At 32.6% G+C, this 23,216-nt stretch overlaps 1 protein-coding gene across 1 annotated transcript in view; it reads left to right on the top strand.

Moving 5' to 3' along the window:
• mib1 (E3 ubiquitin-protein ligase mind bomb 1) overlaps positions 1–22,489 on the top strand; it is an 817,691-nt gene extending 795,202 nt beyond the window's left edge. Inside the window, exon 13 of the transcript XR_015071583.1 lies at positions 21,265–22,489. The gene's annotated coding sequence lies outside the window, so the exon portion shown is untranslated. The remainder of the gene's footprint in view (positions 1–21,264) is intronic.
• The last annotated feature ends 727 nt before the right edge of the window (positions 22,490–23,216 follow it).

Below are 23,216 nucleotides of genomic sequence, written 5' to 3'. Positions count from 1 at the left end.
GTTTTTAGTCATCTTTACACGATTTAAGAGTTAATATCCCCGTCGCCATCACGAAACAACTTGACGTGTTCACAGCTCGACGTTCGCTCTCCGATTGCCAGCGAGTCCAAAATTTTGTCGCACCTATAGTTGAAAATTATGTGCCGTTTCACTGAAGTACCGTCTTAAAAGTTGTCTATGTAGCAGCCAACTCCATGTTCTACGACCGTCAGAAGCCAGAAGAGTTAATCTGGTGGATGTTAAGGATTGCCTCTTTGATTATCAAATTACATCATTGCTGTTGAATATCTGAAAACGTGTGGTGCTCGCATCTAACCGTGTCCGTTTGAGGAGAGGTCTCCCGCCTAATGACCTTTTTCGTAACGAAATTACTTTCGTTAATCCACAGCATTTTAAAGTAACAATACTAAACGTAATTAAACTCTTATCCTTATTATATCAGCGGACAAAGGACCGCCCCACAGCGTTCCACAAGACACTGGCCGGTCGATGTCATTGTTCGTGGGGGCTTTTTTGCCCGGTTTTGTTCTCGAATTGGACACTTTGTTACTATTCCGTTTATTGTCTGATTATGATTTATATCTTGCACAAAGGTGCGCCACAAAGGCATCGCAAATAAATCAACCTGTTGTTTGAACTTTAAATGTGAACCGTATATTTCGATTGTAGTGATACACATTTATTATATTAATTAATATTTGTAGTTAACAACGCATAGATAAAGTTGAAATAAACATACTGACAAAGTGTTGTTCGGTTACTGTTTTAAATGTCTACTTATAATTGATAGCTATACTTTTGTATTAGTATTGTATATTTTGGCAATAGCTAACAACGGCTAAAATCTAGTACTGTCATACTTATGGGACTTCAAGGGGAGATTTCATCAGTAGTTTACTTACAATTTTTTACAATTGTATTTTTTTTAAATGTAGATATATATAGATATACTTATCGTCACCTCAATACTAACAACTAGATAATTAATTTTCACTGTTTTTGAGATAGCTATTGAATATGATTCTACATTTCCTTCTCTGCGAGATGATAAAACTAGGTAAGTCAGAAGTTAATGGGGACTATATTAATTTTGTGTTTGAAAATATTAGATAACTTTAAAATCATAAATGCTTTAAATAAATACAAAAAAATATCCACAATATTTTCTAATTGAACATTATTTAATTGTTCCCAATTAGACAAAGCACAATTTCCATTTTTATTTTAAATAATAATTAAAGCCTAGATTTATGTTAATCAAGTAAAGTTTAAATTTTATTTTCCCTACAATAACTAAAACAGAGTTCTAGTTGTTGTATTGAGGTGACGATATATATATGTGTGCTTATATATAATTATAAAAGCCACAAAAAAATAAGGATATATATAAAAACTAAACAAAAATAGATAAAATGCTTTCCTTTTCCACATAAATCTTTAATATGTCTTGTGACGTCATCAGCGTATTGGCTTTAGACAATGAACAGTTTTTATATATCTGTGATGAATGCATTGAAAGGTTGCGATGATTGAGATTTCAAGTAAATATTATATCTTCAACCACACGTTACATTTTAGTCGGTAATACATTTTCGTTGTTAAATTTTAATAATTGCCTTATAAGTTTAGGTAAACAGTAATATAAGGAGGGCTCGTAATGGACCAGAACGCACCGGAGCGCCGTTCCGGTTCATAAAATCCCCAAAATTATCGCTCCATCTCGTGGAATAAAATATTTGACCGTCTAAGCTGGATAGGCCATATAACAAAAATCTAAAACATTTGTTTTTATAAAATACCTATACTTTCTACATAAAATTGGATAACTGTGTTAATATTTTCGTAAACTTATCGAGCGCTCCGGTTCGTAAAATTTTCAATTTATATTATATTATGAATATAAGGGTTTGTTGTCGAGTCCGCTTTTATACATTAATATTTAAGATTTATTTATATTAATGTAGGCTCTAAATAATCGTCTAGTAAGGAGTCATCGGCACTGATGTTTGGTAGAGCAATTATCTCTTTTGCCATTGGCGTGGATTCGAGCACGCATCAGGCAACAATTATTTACGTGTTATTTAATCATTGTATATTTTGATCCATAGTAATTACGCACTTCGTTGGGCGAATGATTAACAAGTATTGTATGTATTATATGTTTATAGTATAACCTTCACTTTGTGGGAACTCAAACGCGTATTAAATCATAACTCTACCCATTTTGACCCCCACCATTGGCTATAAATCCGATGTCGATTTTAGCTTCTTCCCGAAAATGTTTCTTGAAGTACTATTGTTATACCAGAGTAGTTTTTTTTATGTATTCGTTCAATATTCCTAAATCTCTGACTCCCAACCATACATTAAAAAATATTAATTTAGAGCTTCACATATTGAAATAATAACTCATGTTTTCGTTCTCTTTTTCAGGTATGTGACAATCAATCGTCGACACTACAAGCTGATTGATTTAAGTAAGTTAATATTGGTTTTTGATTTGTTTATCGGTTATATTGTAACACATTTAAAAATAAAAATTAACATTCGTTTCACGTGCCGCTAATTTTGTCGCCGCGATAATTTCCCTCCAAGCAATTACACTGGAATCGTGAAACTAAATATAGCAGCTTTCACAATACATTGACGAGGTTCGGGAAACACAACGTTTCAATTAAGTCCACGCGAACATCAACGGTTGTACGTAGGCGCGCGTCCCTCTTGCCATACTTTATTTCACTACTCCGTACAATTTTACATAGTCGTAGAGTTGGGTATTTCCCGAAAAAATCTCAATCTCGAGATTCGGGATTTCCCGAAAAGAATTCTCGAGAATTCTCGAGATATCGGGAAATTTAAAAAAACCAGTAAAAATCCTAAAATCAGTGTAAAAACAGACAAATTCAAACAAATATTTTTTTTTAAATTGATGTAAGAAGACAGACAGACAGAAGTAGGAAAACAAATATAATTCAAAACATTACTTATTTAAATGAAATTTCAAAAAACACAGACTGTCAATCGCTGCGTCTGACAATCGCGTACGCTTTTGAGACACAAAATTCCCTGATGTTGCAAAAATTGCGCTCATTTTCAGTCAACGTTGGCTTAATAATTGTGTTAAATGCCCCGATTAGTCTTTTTGAACATTTTGTGTTTTCTTTCCACTTTTTTGATATATAAAATAGTTTTTTTTTTAATATTTGATAATTAAGAAATCCCGAATCCCGAGAAAAGATTCTCGAGATCCGGGATTTCCCAAAATGTTGAAAATTTCAATTCTCGAGATTCGGGATGGAAAATCACGAAAATTTCTCGAGAATTCCCGTTGGGAAATTCCCGAAACCCAACTCTACATACTCGTGATGAATCGTTTGCAAGTATGTTTATTTGCTCACATCTTTCTTATTACTTCGGAACATTTCGTGATGATTGTCAATAATTATACTATGTAGTCTATATAAGTTTTGCAACGTGTACCTATATTTCAATTTTATTATTATTTTAGACGTAGTTACCGAATGTACTTAGTTACCTATTCTTATCATCGTATTAATACATCGGTAACACATGTGAAACGTTATATTATTGAAATCGTGATTAAATTCCCAAAGAGTCAGTTTAATTTTTGTTTGAAATCTGCGCCGTTTTGATGTTTACAGCGAAAGCGCATAATATTGGCGATTCAAAATTCGTGTACCTGATAAGTTCAATTTCCACGCTGTTGCTGTTGCCAAGTAGGCTATTTGAAAAAAATGTAACTTCTCCAGGCTTGGTTTTTTTCGGACCGAGAGAGCATATTGTGAGTTCAAGCCCCCCCCGTCAATAATTTATAATATAATGATAAATAATTCAATTACCGTGTATTAAACACCATCTAAATTTGATCTAAATCAAAATAATATACAATCAGTATCAAAATAATCATGTTTGTTCGGACCCGACCGTAAGTGAATCCCTCGAATCGAATTCATATCTAATTTCCTGACATTCTCCATAAATTACCATATGACCAGAGTAACGTTATATAGTATTACCATTTACCGTTTTATTGATTATTTACGTGTTTATCTATGTAATAATAGTACTTATGACAAAAATATATAATTTAATATATTATAACAATACGATTAAGACTCCCTTTTTGTAGTTTTTCCGTTTATTTCTCAAGTCTCCGACAAATTCCAATTAAATCGACGTCAACCTGAAAACTGTACAGGGCGTACAAAAAAAATGTTGCTTCTTTTGTATCCTGACAGGTTTTGCATCGGATCCCCGCCAAAATAGAACGCCGAGTAATAATCGCATGATTGATGGTTCAAGTATCCCCCACCTCCTTTCTTCCACCCTCCTCGACACCCCACCCGCACCACCCTTTACTCCTAGCTCTTCTTTCACTCTTTCCCGGAAAGTTTAGTGTCCAAATTTTTGGAGTTTACACTCGACTTACTTTTGTTGGGTCTTAATCCAATGACAGTTTTTTTTTTCCCTTCACAAATGTTTGAATAAGAAACATGCATGACGCCACTTTGTAAGTCTTTTTATATTATTTGTGTAGAGTCGTCTACCTACAGAGCCGTATATCGTGGGATCGTATCCTGCGTTTGACAAATTTACATTTTGTTTATGTTTCTTTAATCAGATTAATCATAGTTTCCCAAAGTGGGCGCCATTGGAAAAAAGTTTAATAGTAATTAGGCAATATGCAAAAAAAAAATGGTCATATATATATATTTTAAGCCGCCATTTAACTTCCGTTTAACTATACAAACATACGATTTAAGATTTGCTTACAAAAAAATTGCCAAACAAAAATTGACATTGAAACTATGGAACCGATACGTACGGGTGATAAGCCCAAACAGTTTTAGAAACTATCATTTAAAACAATTAGTATATAGATTGCAAGATTAGCTAACAATTATTCCTCGTAAAAAAGCGTCATTCAAATTATGCTCAAATGCTCCGCTGAGGGGCAAAGATGAGAGTTCTGAAAACAGAAATGGTAGTTTCTATTTTCGTAAAATATTGGTAGGCCAATAAAAAGGTACAATTTCATTTTATATGTAAACATATAGTCTAAACAAATTTAAAATATTGTATTTATACTAATACAAAATAAAAAAAAATTACAGATAATAAATAAATTATACCTTTTATTGACATGATTTTATGATAATGAACAGCCGTTTTTTTTTCATTGTTCCAATTCCCATTCTTCATTGTTTTAGTTATTAGGGACGATTACATTTTTAACGGGATTTTTTTCCATTGTAGAAGTCAATGTTAAATATTTTAAAGATAAATCGAATTGTTATAATTATCAGTATCAAATTCATATTGTTTGAATCCCAAGAATGCATTAAATTGTCGTCATAATGCGTGAAATATCCTTTCTGACTAGCTATGTATATTTTTATGGCTCTTCAAATACCTTCGCAAATCTCCTCTGTTACTGCAATAAGTGTCGATTTACGTATTTTAGAAATCGAGGCCATCTGTACTTTTTTCCCTCTCGACGTCCAGAACTAACATGTTATTAGTGATTCTAATATGGAAGATAGTAGCTATGTTAAACAGAATAAATTTCTTCAAATAATATAATGTCAATATTTAAATTTCACTTGCATGACAGTAATTTTACGTGAATGATGTTTTATAAAATCTTAATACAAGATCAATTTATACATAATATATTACATATTATACATAATTTGACATTATCTATATTAAGACGATACATCAGTGAAACAGTAAATAATTTTCAACTATAGGCGCGACGCAATTTTGGACTCGCTGGCATTCGGAGAACGAACTTCGAGGTGTGAATACTTCAATTTATTTCGTAATGGCGACATGAAAACATGTCAATGAATATATTATTATTGTTACTAATAGAACATACGTTAAAGTTCCCACCACCACCCGTAATATATGCACAGCCGTGGATATGCACGGCCGCTTTCTATGACGCTTTAAACGTGTCTGAAAGAAGTGATTTTAAGTTCTCATTCCGTCCCGAGACGGAGCCGCACGGGACTGATGCTGCAACCATGCACCGTAGTGCTTAAAGAATAAAGTTAAGAAGAATTTTTGTTACTAATAGAACAATAATCAGAACATTAAATGGACGCATGTTGGATTTATATGACAAATTATATTTCGGTCGGCATGCGTCATTCGCACCCGCGACCCGCAATCCGCGCATCGCCTATCTACGATCTTTTTAGACCATGCCTTAACTGAGGTATAGCCTTAACCATTTTAGATATAGCAAATCTTTTTGTTATTATATTTTATTTATGATACCTATACATTTAGGTTCTTATGTTATTGTTTTTTTTTAATAATATTACTTTGTTTGTACTTTTTCCTGCCATGATGCGAAAACACTTTAAACCAAAGAGATTGAAGTCCGATCTCTTTGCTTTAAACATAGAACTTATAATATTCACTCTTTAAAATAAATGAATTTGAATTTTCAAGTATTGTTTCAAATAAATAAATGCCTTGTTCGCTTATATTTTGTCAAACCGCCTAATCTCGTCAAAGATTCATTATTGTATACCTCTCTATTATACAATGGTATTTAAGTCTGTATTCCTACAAAGCCTTAAATTATATGGGTAATAATGAAAGCATCATGAGATCATTGAGTGTCGATTACAAGTAATATTATGTTCGGTACCATCATTAAAGAGTTTATTTGGCACTTACCTGTAACTTTTTATTAGCTTTCAAAGTATATTTAAACGGAATAACGATATTATTGATCGTGGATTTGTTGTTTTTGTATGTATATTTTATAACAACATTTATTATAAGCATCATCTAAATTACTCAGTGATATTGAAAGGATTGTTTTTTACAATTTAAATCGATATCAGGAGAAGGAGCGTTTAATATTGGCGTTCAGATAATAACCTCTTCATTCCGAAGATTTCACCCTATCCAAACAGTGATAAATCATAAATTTGTAGCTGTCAGTATATTATTGATCAAATATCTATTTTTAATGTATCAAATTATTCGAGCGCAATAATAAATTCCCAGGGTCTCATATACCGGTAAACAACTGTTTACCTGTGTCAGCAAATTAGCGATATTAAACACGGTATCGCAATGGAAAATTAGTCTAATATCCATTCCCATAGTATCATATTATATTATGACTGTAATAATAAATAAAATTCACAGTTACTCGTATTTAAACCACTGACTCGTTCAATATAATTATGTACTGGAATATAATGTTAAGGTATTACTTTTGACTTTATAAATTACGAATACTGATTTATCAAAATGTCACTCGAATCTAAGTACCTGGCTCGTCACTATCTCAGTACGTAATATGTACTGTCATTATATTTATACTATCGTACCGACCGTTACGCTGCAAATAAAACTCGCTCCTGCATACATCTTCGACTTCTTCATCATCATCCTCAACACCATAACCCACACATAGAACACTACAAATTCTTAAAAAAAACAGTGCAGTGTTTCCAGATCACGGGAAATTTTAAGCTTAGAAGTTGTCCTGAAATTACCAAATTAGGCGAAGAACGGTTTTTACGATTGTGATAAAAGTGATAAAAGGAAATGTTTTATTTTCCTTAATTATTATTATCCTTTAAAAATGATTTGTGATAATTGTTTATTGGTTGTATAGCACTCTTGTCTAGTTGTTATACTCTGTATCGAGAATTCACTATTTTTTATTCACCACTAGTTAAATTAATCATATTTTTATTATAATATACAGAGTTTTATGATTTTTATACTAACAAAAAGGTGTATTATTCAATTTTTGAATTAGTTTTAGAGGGCCCAACATTAAAAAAAAACACTAATAATTTTTAATAAAACATTTCTTTTATTCAACGAATAATTCGCAAGATTTTGAGAATGTAACATTCCATATATTTAACATATGTAACTTGAAAACACCTCAGATATATAAATCTTAGAAAAAAAACATATTTTAAAAAAATACCATGCTTGACGGGATTTAAGTCCGTATAACCACTGGTATTTCCCCAATCCGTGCATTAACCAATTACACTACGAGATTTCTATCTAATTACGACAATTTAAGTCTTTCAGTGCTAAAGACGCGCTATGCGCATAATGATTAGCTGGCCATTAGATATAATTAGCATGATATTTAAATGTGGTAATTATCTGGTTAGCAGTCAATGTGTTTAAAACTAGTAGGTCCTACATGAAATGCTTATCAAATCGCGTTATTTTTGACTATCGGTTTCTGTGTATTAAATCAAGGAATATTAATTACCTTAATTACTAACTGACGCCCGGCTCTCGCCAAATATTTTATTTATAACGTCTACTTGAACATGCTGACGATTTTTAATAAACCATTTCTTTTATTTAACGAATAACTCACAAGATTTTGAGAATGTAACATTCCATATATTGAACATACATAATTTGAAACACCTCAGTTATATATAATTAGTTAATTACTCCGCATTATTTAAGTGTGTTAATGATAATCAAACACAGTAGAACTATGTATAAAAGTATTACGTGTAGTGTATATGTACAAATGTTGTATTACTTAAGGGGGGACATGCTCAGCGTAGGTCAAAATTGAGCTTTTATTATATTTTCAAAGCATGATCCTGGACACTCCTCAAACGTTGTAGATAATATATTTATATAATTTTGAAGCCTTATTATCCATTAAACTTATTTTAAACATTTGACCTAACCTAACCGAAAAAAAATCTTTTTTTTAAACGGTACATGTTCAAACACGCGCGTTAACATAATTTTACTCCCCACTTCAATTATAGTTTGTCAATTTATGGCTACGGCCGTATGTTGTAGCTTAACCACTGGGGAATGCCGAAAGAAATGTCGTATTTCAAAAAAACACTACATTATTCTTAGGTCAATAATTATTATAAAGCAATCATTATTCGTAGGATCTTTATCACATTTGAATGGTCAAAGACATAGCTTATAATTTGTCTCTTTAGAATTATCTACAAATGTGTTAATCTTGCCCATTTTTTGAATAATAAAATGCCTAATTCTTGTCAAATTTGGGATCACAGAGAATATCAATATAATTTTTTATCGTATATATTTCACTATAATAATGTCGACATAAATTATACTGATGGTTTTATAAATGCGTTTAAAAATTAATAATCGTAAAAAATCTTAACACCACTGCACATTTATGTACTGAAATAAGACTATTTTCTAAAACATTAGAGCGAGAGGTTTAAAAGAATACTATTTTATGTAATAAAAATATTTAATGCAGTCATCAAATGTTTAAAATAAATATAAAAGATAATAAGGCTTCAAAATTATATAAATACAACGTTTAAGGAATGTCCAGGATCATGCTTTGAAAAAAGAATAAAAGCTCCATTTTGACCCACGCTGAGCACGTCCGCCTTTAAGTACTGCATTTTTGATACAGCCTCGGGCATTATATTTATTTTCTTGTCTGAGTCTTGCACTCTAAAATAGGTCCATCCCAACGATATCACCTTTAAATGTGTTATCTCCATCTCTCATAAATAACCATTGCAACGCTATAGGAAACTTTTCAATACCATCTGCCAAGTCCTGAGTAGGCACCCCAGTAACTTTAGGTGTGGGGTCCCAAGAGTTGGCATTGTTATCGTACGAATTTATGACGTCACGCCCGACCGACCGGTCCGGCGATTCGCCGAAATGGGCCGAGATTTCAGAGCCGAGATGGACGTCCTCTCGTTGTCGACTCTTCACGAACTTTTTACGATTGTCCGTAGATCGTAGCCCGTTTGATTCGTATGCGGTCTACATTATTAAGGTCTACGCCGTAGCACCGTAGACGTTACTCACAGATTTCACCCTAAACATTCTATCCTAGTTATATTGTTATATCTTTTAATAGGCCATTTTCCCTAACTGTTTTAATTTTATACCAATTCCAACTATAGTAGACACAGATATTTTGAAACTGTTTAATAGTTATTATGATTTTTCTAGTTTCTTATATTATTTATATGGAAACAGAATACAATAATTTCCAACAAACTTTTCTATACAAAAATCTGCACTTGCAAAGTAGGTTCAAAGGTCTTGAAGATAAAAACCTTGATTAACTGCTATGCTGACTCGAAAATGATTATAACTAATTAACTTTTTCATTCATTTTTACCATGTCCGATCCTAACAGGATTGTATCAGCCTCCACAGAGTGGAGGTTTGCATTAACAGATTTTATTTTTACCAGAAATGGATGTCAGTCACTTGGTCAACGTATTGGGTAGGTATACTCGACTCATACACAAATTGAAAAACAATTTGTGTACTTGCCAGACCCAGAATTTGAACCTGAGACCCACGAAACTATATGCCGAGACTCTTAAGACAAGTAGATATCTTCAAAAGTGGTCTTCCTCTGTTTCTAAAGCGTAAATTATTCACCCAATATATGCTACTAGTACTCACGTATGCTTGCAAAATATGGGCACATGTACGAAAAATCCAAAAACTATGAATAATAGTAAATATCGTAATGTTACATGAAAAAGTGCATGTGCAATGCAGAAAGACCACAGATATAATTAATAGATGAAGAGGCGGACAATAAAACGCGGTGCGATAGAAATCGCCAAGCAAAATGACAAAGAGCCAAATATACAGCTGGATAAATGCATTCAAACAGTGGTACCCAAGGGACACTAAACTGCCAAAGGAACGCTTCAAAACCTGCTGGATTGATGTACACATAATTTCCCGCAGATTTACGTGGCAGCGAATAACTACGGACCGATAAGAGTGGAAGTACCTAGGTGAGGCATTAGATCGACCTTGGTTCAGCCAAGAATGAGCACTTAATCGGCATTCTATATTGATGGCAATATGCTCCTATACTGACAAAATGGGTAAAACAGATAGCTTGAGTTGACAGGAACCTGATGTGATTTGAAGGTGTTATCCTTCCTTCGTCTCCTTACCAAAGACTGGACTTCTGTGCAACTCCTGATTGGCCTGTTACGTTTAAAGATCGTCGCCTTGAAGGTAATTGTCAAGTGTTTTACGTTAAAGGATGTATTAAGATTAGATGGCGAGAAGATGATCGGGAAACATTAAGCTTTCACGAAAGTTAAAACATTAAAGTTTATTCAACGGAAATGCGAGTACATATACAGCGGACAAGATATCCTACCTACGCGTTACAAAGATTTAAAAATAATAGACGATGGGCGCCAGATATGTTTCCCTTTTTACCTATATATTTTTGGTAATGTCATTAAAATTAGATTATTGATGTCTTGTGTGTGATATCCGGCGTGGGTCCATGGCCGTCTGATGTCCCATACTTGTGTTTATCAATTTAGAGTAATTCTGTAGGTATTGCATCATATTACATGGCTAGTGTTTATTAACCCTTATTAAATTGCAAAGTTTGGTCGGTATAATATATTCTGAAACTTGGGAGGTTGTATATCAGATTAATAATAAATTATTTAGAAACACATTAATTTCTATAATTGCCTAATGCATACCGTATATAATTATTGATACATATAGGCATATCTATTATAATTTAAGTATAGCAAACATTCAATAACATTTTCATATTCGATATACTTATTCAAAATGTCATATAATAGGTTAAATTCCATCCTTCATGTGTATATAATATATACGTAGACAATTTCCTAGATCAAAGCTTTTAGTACCTACTGCTAGAGCTGGTTTTATGTTATAGACTTGGGATATCGCAGTCCACTTGGTTCCGGGACATAAAAACTAATAGGCAGACGTTATACAGAGTTATATTATGTAAAATGGTGCCTTATTTGCAACCGTAAAACGAAGCAATATTTGACATGGCGTATGCTAGGAAGTAGTGAAATAAATTTCAATGATATTACTCAATATAGGTATATGTAAGTATATATTATAGACGGGAATAAACAACCTTGTGTGTAAACATGTGGTAGAAAGATTTATATTCTATTCGTATTATGTAGAAATGACATTCAATAATTTTGAGAAGTATAAATTCCGACCATGTCCGATCCTAATAGGATCATATGGGCCTCCACAGAGTAGAGGTTTGTATTAACAGATTTTGTTTTTTACGAGAAATGGATGTCAGCTACTTGCTCAACCTATTAGTTTCATACCCTGACTCACACACAAATTGAAAAACAATACGTGTACTAGCCAGACCCAGGATTCGAACCTAGGACCCACGGCGTTATAGTCCAACGCTTAAGCCGCGCGGCGATCGTGGGTGTTGTATGAAAAAGTATAAATATATAACAGCTATTATTAAATATTGTCTATTTTACCTATTGAGCTATTTTCAATTTTTAATAAACCATTTCTTTTATTCAACGAATAATTCACACGATTTGAGAATGTAACATTCTATATTATATTGAACATGCATAACTTGAAAACACCTCAGATATGTACCTACCCACTAGAAAAAATCACATTTGAAAAAAATACGATGCTCGATGGGATTTTAACGCGTTGGAACCCGTTATAAGACTTTATAACTAAATATTTGGCGAGACCCGGAAGTCGGTTAGTAATTAAGGTAATTAATATTCCTTGATTTAAATCATGAAAATCGATAGTCAATAATAACGCAATTTGATAAGCATTGCATGTAATACCTTCTTCTTCCACGGCGCTACATCCCGGGGTGGGATTTGGCCTCCTCCACAATCGCTCTCCACTCACTCCGGTCTCTCGCCACACTTCTCCGGTTACCGGGTCTTCCTATATGAAGCCAGTCCACTTCTACGGCGTCAGCCCATCTCCTTCTTGGACGGCCTCTAGGTGTCTTCCGTTGGGATAGCCACTTCGTCATGATCCTTGGCGCTCTAACTTCAAGCATTCTCTCCACATGTCCCGCCCATCGTAGTCTTTGGGACTTACAGTACCTTATGATTGTTTGCTGTAAGACCTATTAGTTTTATTTATCGCAATTATGTATGAGGCTCGTAGCTTAATTTTTTAATGCTTATTGGCGCGATACCAGTGGATATACGGGTTCAAATCCTATCTAGCATCGTATTTCTTTCAAGGTGTTTTAGGTTATGTATGTTCATTATACAATATATTTTCACTTTGTTGTTTCGATTGTAGTAGTAGAAATTACCTTATAATTATGTTGTTCCGCAATTGTCACTTTTATTTTCCATCTTATCATAACATTATATCTCTCTTCAGCACCTAATAATCACTGACTTAACAGCTATGATGTAGCTAGCATCTAATTGAGTTTGTTCTGCTGGTGATAAGAGTGAAATACGTGCCTGCCACTTATCCCTAATTCCCACCACTAGAAACCTAATATAGTCCACTAATTTATCCACTAAATTGTATTGTAAGTAATTTTTAATAGAATTCGGCAAAAGTTTTTTTTATTGTATTCTAGTTACACTATATATTAGAAAGAGTCAACCGAATTATTTAATCATGCATATGAGCAAATGCGATTTATTTCGCGTGTTCTGATTCTTATAAAACAGGATTTGCTTTTTTCTCAACCACCCGACAACGTGTGTAACGGACATTAAACACCCTTCAAAGTTCTATGATAGTGTACTCCCAGGACCAATTTTCCAAGACATTTGTTGGCATGCAGTATAGTGTGACTCAGACTATAGATACATCGTGTGACTCCTATTCTGATCACTTTGGCAGAAGATGATTATTGTTACAGTAGTTGTAATTGTCAATAATTGTTCATATATTAGGCCTCCGAATATGTATTGTTTCGTCCCATAAGTATCGAAGTTAACGATAATGTGCACGGCTCTCTATGGTTGTTAGATCGTGTAACGAAATTGTGAATTTTGATCGTTGTAATAATTATCACTTGTACTACGAATGCAAAACGGTAAACTTTTTGTAAGAAATGATTATTATATTATGTATTATGAAAAATGCTGTCGAAAATCATCATTTACTGCGAACTATAAGCAATCATCATCAGCCTGAATCTATCCACTGCTGGATGAAGACCTCTCTAAGCTGATTCCAGTTATCTAGGTCCTGTGAATTGCGTTTCCACGTACTTCCACAAAACTTAACCATTTCATCGATTCAGCTGCCTCTAGGTCTACCTTACTGACGTTTTGTACCTCTTGTGCACCACTGGATCACTAGACTTTTCCTGCGATTGTCACTTCTTCGAGCTATGTTTCCAGCCATTTGAGGTTATTAGCGAACTCAATTGCATCACAAACGCTTGCCTGTTTTCTTCTCAAATCATTTTATTTCATCCAAAAATGATAAACAATAAAATATAACCTTAATAATGTGTTATATATTTATAGTTATTTATGGTATGTACATGACTTTTTTGTTTATTGTAACATTGAATGATGTATATTTATCACAGTTGTCAATAATTTATTCCGACCATAAAGTCAATACGCTGATTTCGGGCCGGCTTACATGTGCTTTGAATGACGCCATTTTTAGCGGGAAACATTTTTTTATTGAGCCATTCGCTTCGCTGCCATTCGATTCGAAATTATTTGATTTTATATTATTTTAACGCAGCGTTATAAATTAGAGGGCAACACGCAATATTCGTGTTTTGCGAAATGACACGAAAAAACTTCATGGCCCATTCGCATGCCGGCTACTATTTTTAAAGAATGCATACTGCTAGCCACTATTTACGTTTTTTTTTGCGCTATGAATTTGCCCCATTAAATCACTTCAATTTATTTAATTCGATCATTATTACCACAAACGCGATACTTTTAGCAACATTTGAGTTTTATGACCGCGTTCTTCGTGAAAGGCCATGTCATTTATTATATTGAAGGTATATCCAAAGAGTATATACACATTTGCGTTTGTATACTTAGTTTTCTTTCGTTAAATCAATTGGTTCCTTCCTGATTATACATTTTTTTTATTAAGGCACATCTAATAATATTAGGCATTCAAGTATATGATTTATTATATGCTTCACAATAGTTTCAATGGCATATTAAATGTATAGTTAACACGGGCCTACTGATTTGGGTAGACAGTTTTTTCATTATCAACCTAGTAGGTTGAGCAAGTGGCTGATATCCATTTTTCGTAAAAACAAAGACTGTTAATACAAACCTCCACTCTGTGGAGGCCCATATGATCCTTTTAGGATCTGACATGGTCGGGAAATAAAAAAAAAATATATACATTGAAACCATCTCAAAATATGTTACTTTTGTTAGTCATTTTTTTTTGGTTATTTAAACAACTTTGCGGGTATTTTTGATAGGAAAACTATAATGGAAATGCATACAGGGGCATGCGTAAAATTACGGTACTACGCATAAAAGAGTGAAACTGATTTTATCACTTTCAGGTCTATATGTATTTTATTTATGATTGACAGCAACCTCATTTAATACTCACTATAAGAAATAATTTATTGTATGCCTTACGACACTATATTAAATTCCATTTTAAATTAAATTATTCTTCATTTTCATAAATGGATAATATTTAGATTTTATTTAAAGTCTTTTATAATTGGCTAGAAAATATAAATAAACACAGACAAATAAATTATTTCGCTATAGGCATATAGTTTTATTAAGTTTAATCAACGCAAAATATCAAAATATTGGTATTATTTACGGTTATACCTCGTTCAGACCAATATATATAATATATGTCCGTAATTAAATAAACATTGTTTAAAAACTGTTTACAATGATTTGTTCAAATTTTGAATTGTTGAATTGCCCATGTTTTTTTTGTTTTCCGCAGGGGATAAAAGCCGTGTACAACTAAATTGATAAACAAGCTAGTGTTACCATATTTGAGGGAGGAGAAATACTGTTTTATTGAAAATAGTGTCACACTGACTTCTTTAATGTTGTTGGTTTTTTTGTTATTAAATCACGCAAATTTGTATGATGTGTTTGTTTTGCAATGTGTGCACGTGGGGACTTAATTGTGTTCAGAATAAATGTGTGTGCACTCTCGTTTGTGAATCAGTAAAATTTTATCAACTATTGTATGCGGACATCTGTATCATAGTATTTTATTTATCGTCACTTCACTATTAAGCCCTCGTAAGCCTGTTTGAGAAGACTATTGAGGGGAAGGAAAAAACGTAATAAAAACAATATTTTAAACACCTATCTAATCGACAAATCTGCGGACACTGATTGTGAAATACGAGGTTTTAATTGCATGTTTGAAACCACGAGACATACGAGTTTTTTTTAATTTGTCGATATATGGATAGCATATCTACTTATCTAGAGAACCGAAGTTTTGATATGATTTACAATGTTTTTTTGTTTTAATTTTTGTAGAACAAGCTTTATTTTCCATAATATCGGACTTACAAGCTCTTAATAATGAAGTGACGTTATAATTGAATTGTTTTTTCTAGATACATAAATAAAGATTCACACCGTTCTGTGCAACATAGACATATTATTAGATATTGTTTTTGGCAACTTGTTATTTCATTATATTGTATGAAATTTATTAAGTACACGCATTAAGTTTGTAAGTAAAAAATATGCTTACTCTGGAATGACTGCTATATAACAATCTAAGTAATACAATGAGTGTTATGTAAAATTTACTAAACTATCCAGCGTACAGAATTACATTTTTATCACGAGAAAGAATTACTAGAAAAAAATCAGCAAAAAGTCCTGCTACGCGGCAGTAATAATTAATCTCATCGAATTTCAAATCTGTGCTAAAAAATATCCGAAATACCTCCGCGCTTCGAATTCTTTCGCGGGATTACGAATAGCCATCCGTCAGAGCTGACCCCCACGTGCCGACCCCCCAGGACCCTCCCTTTTATTACCGACCCCCCACCCCTTCTCTGTGATTAATGTCAACCCCCGTTTTGTTAGCTGACACGCGATAAGGGAGGATCGAGGCAGATTGTTGGGTTGCCATTTTTTTCTCTCGCAAGCATGTCATGGACATTTTTGATTGCAGAACTAATTATAAATTGAGGATTTCTGGTTGCATTTTCCATTCATACTGTTGTGTACTTGCTTTTTACCAATGCCAGTTTACCAATAGGTGTCTACTTAACTGTATTCATTTCTCAAAAATACTTCATGAGACGTAGAATAATACTCCACGGTGAAATGTTTAACGAGCAAATCATCATTTTTTTTATTAAATGATATACGTAACACATGTTTCAAAGACAACGGCCTACAAATAAGTGTCATACGCTCAATTGTATACGCACAAATTTCCGGACACGATATATGTACATGTACACAGGTATGTCTACAATGGCTGTAAAAAATCAAAATATGTAGTATTATTTTCGTTTATCCCCCTCTAATTGACACTTTTACTACTGACAAACTAACAGCCAGTTACATTACCTATTTGAAACGTAATTCTTTGTATATCCAGATGTCATTAATTACCGTTAAATACGAGATTCGTATATATAATCAATAATCTAATGTTATATATATATTATACCGACAGATAATAAGGTTATTAAGGAAGACCTATCCAACAACATATAATAAGAAAATGTGCATTTTTTATATTAACATTTTTTGTATTAGGAAAAGGTGTCTCAAAGATTTTTTTATATTAACATTGTATAACAAGATTTTTTTTTGTACTGTTATATTTGTTTCCTTTTTTAATATATACATTTTTTACTGAAAAGATTATTATTTAGAATTTTTCATTATTTTTTGTTTTGTATTTTTATCCGATGTATGTAGGTATTTAAATGAAAGTATTTTTAATAAAAACTAAACAATGGAACGTTTTTCAGTAATCATTTTTTTAATTAAATGTTTTTTCCTTGAAAATGATATTACTTATATTTATATCGCGTTAAAAGTATTTTTCAAAAATAAATTCACATGAAACTATAAAAGCTACACGTTATGACGAAAATCGTAAAATATGGCGTATGAAATGTTTTATTTCATAAGTTGCCTCATTTTATCCTTCCAATTAGAGGCACATTAAAGTTGCGCTTGCATTTTTATGTGGATCTATACCGATTTGAAGTGGTAGTTACATAATATAATATAAGAACATGACTAAGGTCTTCATATATGTATTTATTTGAAAAATATGAGGAACAACAGCAAAAGTAAATCGGCTTATTTTACTTACTTGTGTGTAGTTATTTATGAGAGAATGACACTGCCAGGATCGCAGTGTCCATAAACAATATAATTATGTGTAGTTTTAATAGTGAATTATATAGGTAAGGTAGCTAATATAAGGACGTATTTATTATTAAATTTTCATATCTAATGTCATCAAATCAAGCATATTGGCATCGAGTATATTTATTTATATTTTAAAGTAAGTATCATGATCATTTGGGATATGTATTTAATGCCATGAGTGACATAGGAAAATGCGCGATGGTGATATGCTTACATGGGAAATCTTTAGTCATACTTGATCATGAATTAATTAAAATCTAAATTATATTAAGTGTTATATACTTACTTATATTATTATATTTAACTTAGATTTCTCGAAAAAAATTATTCAATATTTAACTGTGGATGATTATGAATTTTAAGATTTTTACTATTAATGTAATTAGGTACCTTTGTAAATAATTTCTTTATCTACGTATTTAAAAACCATTGCCTTATATTATAACTATTATTAAAAATATTAATTTACAGAGTTATTTATGTTATACTCAATTTGTAACTATATGGGACTTCAGAGTATTTTATTACAACGTTTTTCTTAGCTCGTATTCTTATTTGTCCGGTGGTTTTTTGTCCGATACAAATCTTGCAATCGATTTTTAACTAACTTCCCAACTAGCTAGACATTTAAAACTTTTAGAATATATCAGAACACGATGCCAATACATTTTTTAATACTTTTAGCCATCTTTAAGTAGAATTGAATTCATTTTTAGTTAATTCTGTTTTGTATGAAAAGTTATTTTAACACCATTATTGATTGCTAGGGGTCTGGGGTCGTAGCAACTAAATTATTAATATATACGTGCGTTACTATGGAAATCAATATGACATTTCAGTATTATTTCTATCAAGTACATTTTTTTTTTGATCGTTTAAGCTAGTCAAGTCAAGTTTTATATGATTCAACAGAAAATTTAAAAACGTTGTATATAAAAAATTCTTTTTATCTTGTAATTATTTATTTAATAAAATAATGTTGTGCTTTCTCAGGTATATAATATAGTATATTTTATATAAACTCAATGATACCGTGGTTTTAATGTCATATAACCGTCTGTTTAACCTGATTATATCCTTGTGATAACATTTTCCTTGAAATATTCCTCAAGCGAAGTAACGTCTGATCATCTCCATTTTTAATAAAGAATATAAATAATACGAATAATCTTACTAGGCTAAAGAAGCTTCATAAATATAGGCTCTTTCGACCTCGTTGTGATTTTAAGTAAAATTAAATGTACTTGTAAACAATATTAAATGCTAGTATTTTTTGCAAAATAAGTAGGTACCTGGAAATATGCCATGAAGACGTATTATTCGATGTATATATTTTGATGATCAATATTTAATAATGATAAACATTTTAGTAGCAAAAGCAAGGAACTCAGAAATAATGGGAACTGAAATACATAACGGGTAAGGCGATAGCAGGTAACCGACTCGAGTAAGGAAGAACCCGGGTTAAACTTACTCACGTGTCACGAATAAGTTTTACGTCGAATACCGAAAACTGCTCTCGGTTTATGCATTTACGCCCATTTAATGTTGGTGTATTACACACACTATCGGTATTTTATTTATTATCTATTCTGTGAGCAAAAGCAACAGTCGCATTCTCCCATAAAATTTTGTTGCTTTTACTTACAATAGCCACACATATTGTCACTACAGTTAAAATTAAATAACTTTTTTTTCCAACGAATAATTCACAAGATATAAGAATGTAACATTCTAATTATTTAACATACATCATTTCGAAAACACTTCTGAGAAAATATATTATAACCAATAGAAAAAATCTTTTTGAATAAAAGTAAGACTGAAGCGCTTTGAAGTAGTAGCTCAATTTGGAAAGCGCTTCAGAAGAGTATAAATAGCCATTAGTTGAAATTTGTCATACTTAAGTATGACGCCTTTAGCATAGTGCATGGCGCGATACCCGAGAGATGCTGGTTCGATTCCTGCGGGGAGTCTTACTCTTTTCAAAAATATTTTTTCTATTGTTTATAATATTTTCTCAGAAATGTTTTTAAAATTATGTATGTTCAAAATTATAATAATATGTTGTAAGTGCTGTTTATTAATTTTGAGTTAACGAGTTTGAAAATTATGTGGATTTAATTAAAACTACATACTTTGGTTGTAATTTATGGAAAATTGAGTAAGAAATTTTTCGTTGCATCTTGGAACATACTTTAGCTTTTGGACATTCTCTCTCTCAGCAGGGTAGCTTTAGTTACTCATGCAGCATTTTAATTTGGATATAAAAATAGCTCTGCGTAAAACTAATATTACCTTGAAACATAAAATTGTTAGTTGTGCGTTTCTTCGGTAACCGCGTTAAGTGTCCCGCGCCTCCGATCTCAAATCCGAATTGACTTGCTCAAGCGACCGTTGTTTCGCGCAAAACCCTTAAGTCCTTAAACCGTCCGGCGCTCGCCCGCCCCGAAGAAGAGTTGCTTAAAACCACGGAAGGGCTCAGCGGCTAATCCTGACATATTGCTGCACGTCTTTGGGATCCTGTAACGCCATCGTTCCTGTGCTCTGTCGGCTTCCTCCGCGAGACTTTGCGGTGCACAGGATGGCGGGAAACCGATAATTCGGCCAGTCGTTTATTTATGAGATAAGCGTTCACTGCAGGCTTATTTTGTACGAATTGTTTCTCACAAAAATGTTGTATTTCGTTACACATTTTTGTTACAAATTCATGTCTTATAAATCAATTTTATTTTAGGAAATTCAAATAGTTTATCAATATAGCTTAACTTTTCAATTCTCTGATTGTATTGATGTTACAATCGTATTCATATAGTAGGTACAGTGATAATGATGGATGTATTTATTTTTAATTATCAAATTTTCACTTAAATGTCAAATGGATCTGGACCCTGGCTGATGGGGACGAACTATGGAGCGGATACCATATTGACTGATCGTAATTACTTAAAAGATGCATATCAACAGCAATTTTAGACTGTTATAGGTAACTGAAAGAAAGTCTTGGACAGCCATATTTAAGGGACACTTTACTGAACAAAAAAATATTATAATATACGAGGGTGGGTCAATAAGTCCTTAGAAAAGCCGACAGGTGGCGCGAATTGTACTGTAAGCGGTTTGTTTTCATGCAGCGGCACTACCGATTCAGTATGCTGCGAAGTTTCAATCAGATCGGTCGGGTTGTTGTGTGTTTCTCGTACATTTAAAAAAAAAATTTGCTTGTGGAAAATGGAAAAATGGAAAATGGAGAAAATTGAGTTTAGAGCTGTTATTAAACATTTTAATATAAAAGGGTTAACAGCAAAGGAAATAAAAAATGAGTTGGATTTAGTTCACGGCATATCTGCTCCTTCACTTGCAACTATTTATAACTGGTTAAATGAATTTAAACGTGGTCGTACATCAACAAAGGATGAACCACGCTCATGACGTCCTGTAGAGGTGACTACACCAGAAATGATCAATAAAATCCACGATATGGTGTTAAGTGACCGAAGATTAAAGTTGAGTGAGATAATTGAGGTTACAGGGATCTCAAAAGGTAGCGTCATTTCTATTTTACAAGACAAATTGGGCATGAAAAATATTTCTGCAAGATGGGTGCCGCGTTTGCTCACAGTCGACAATAAACGCAATAGGGTGGTGGCCTCTAAAGCCCTGTTGTCGCTCATGCAACGCAATCCGGATGAATTTTTTCGTCGCTTTGTGACTGTAGATGAAACATGGATACACCACTATACTCCCGAGACGAAAGAACAGTCAAAGCAGTGAATTGCGAAAGGCGAACCATGTCCAAAGAAGGCGAAAACCGTAAAATCAGCTGGTAAGGTTATGGCCACTGTATTTTGGGATGCACGTGGAATTATTTTCGTTGACTATTTGGAAAAAGGAAAAACAAACAGGGGATTATTATGCATCTTTATTGGACCAGCTAAAAAACAAAATTGAAGAAAAACGGCCTCATTTAAACAGGAAAAAAATCCTCTTTCATCAGGACAATGCCCGTGTTCACACATGTTTACGATCAATGGCTAAAATTGAAGAATTGAAGTTCGAATTAGTCGACCACCCACCGTATTTGCCAGATTTAGCCCCCAGTGACTTTTTCCTTTTCCTAAACTTAAAAAAATGGCTAAGTGGACAACGTTTTTTTTCAAATGAAGAAGTCATCGATCGGACAAATGCTTATTTTGAGGACCTTCCGAAAACTTATTTTTCTGACGGTTTAAAAAAAATTGAGAAACGTCTTACCAAGTGTATTGAGCTCCAAGGAGATTATGTTGAGAAATAAAAAAAAAATACAAAAATAAAAAGTGTTTTAATGCTTTTTTCTAAGGAATTATTGACCCACCCTCGTACCTTTTTTATAATTTTATAATTCACAGTCACTAAAATAGATTTAAAAATTAATTCCCAACCGTATTCGACCTCGAGTTAGAAAATTCTACTATCTCAGTAGTTCATCCTTTTGTGGTTTTAAAAGTAATACATATACATCACTGTAAACATGCCAGGATTTTATACCTATAGCCTCAGGTTTCGACATTGTGTTTAATCGTTTGTACGTGTTGTATGCGTGAAATGTACCAAATTTGTTGAAGTCTTTGTTAGATTATATTAATTGTATTATAACTCCTTACGTATTAGGGAAATTGCTATACGCCGTCTGTTTGACTAAGTCAACAATAAATTGTTTAGAATACTTACTTACAGACAGATATCGTTGGTTAATTATATTTTTGTGGAATATATTATTATAAAGCAATGGAGTTATTATTTAAATCGTTAATAGGCAATTGTGTTTTATTATTAAAGTATATAATTCCTTAGTATGGAGTCTTCGCTACTAATCCATATCATTGTACCAACGTGGTTTTTACTTTAAATCAACGATATTTTAAGTAAGTAATTTCCCTAACCACTAAAACTCATACACCTATATTATTTTTTCTGACCATGTTCGATCCTCATATGATTATATGGGCCTCCACATAGTGAAGGTTTGTTTTG

The sequence above is a fragment of the Rhyacophila brunnea genome, unplaced genomic scaffold (assembly GCF_057557595.1).
Source record: "Rhyacophila brunnea isolate RB1 unplaced genomic scaffold, BYU_Rbru_1.0 scaffold_5, whole genome shotgun sequence".
Lineage (NCBI taxonomy): Eukaryota > Metazoa > Arthropoda > Insecta > Trichoptera > Rhyacophilidae > Rhyacophila > Rhyacophila brunnea.
The sequence above is the reverse complement of the archived record's forward strand: the minus strand, read 5'-3'. Positions and strand labels throughout refer to the sequence as shown.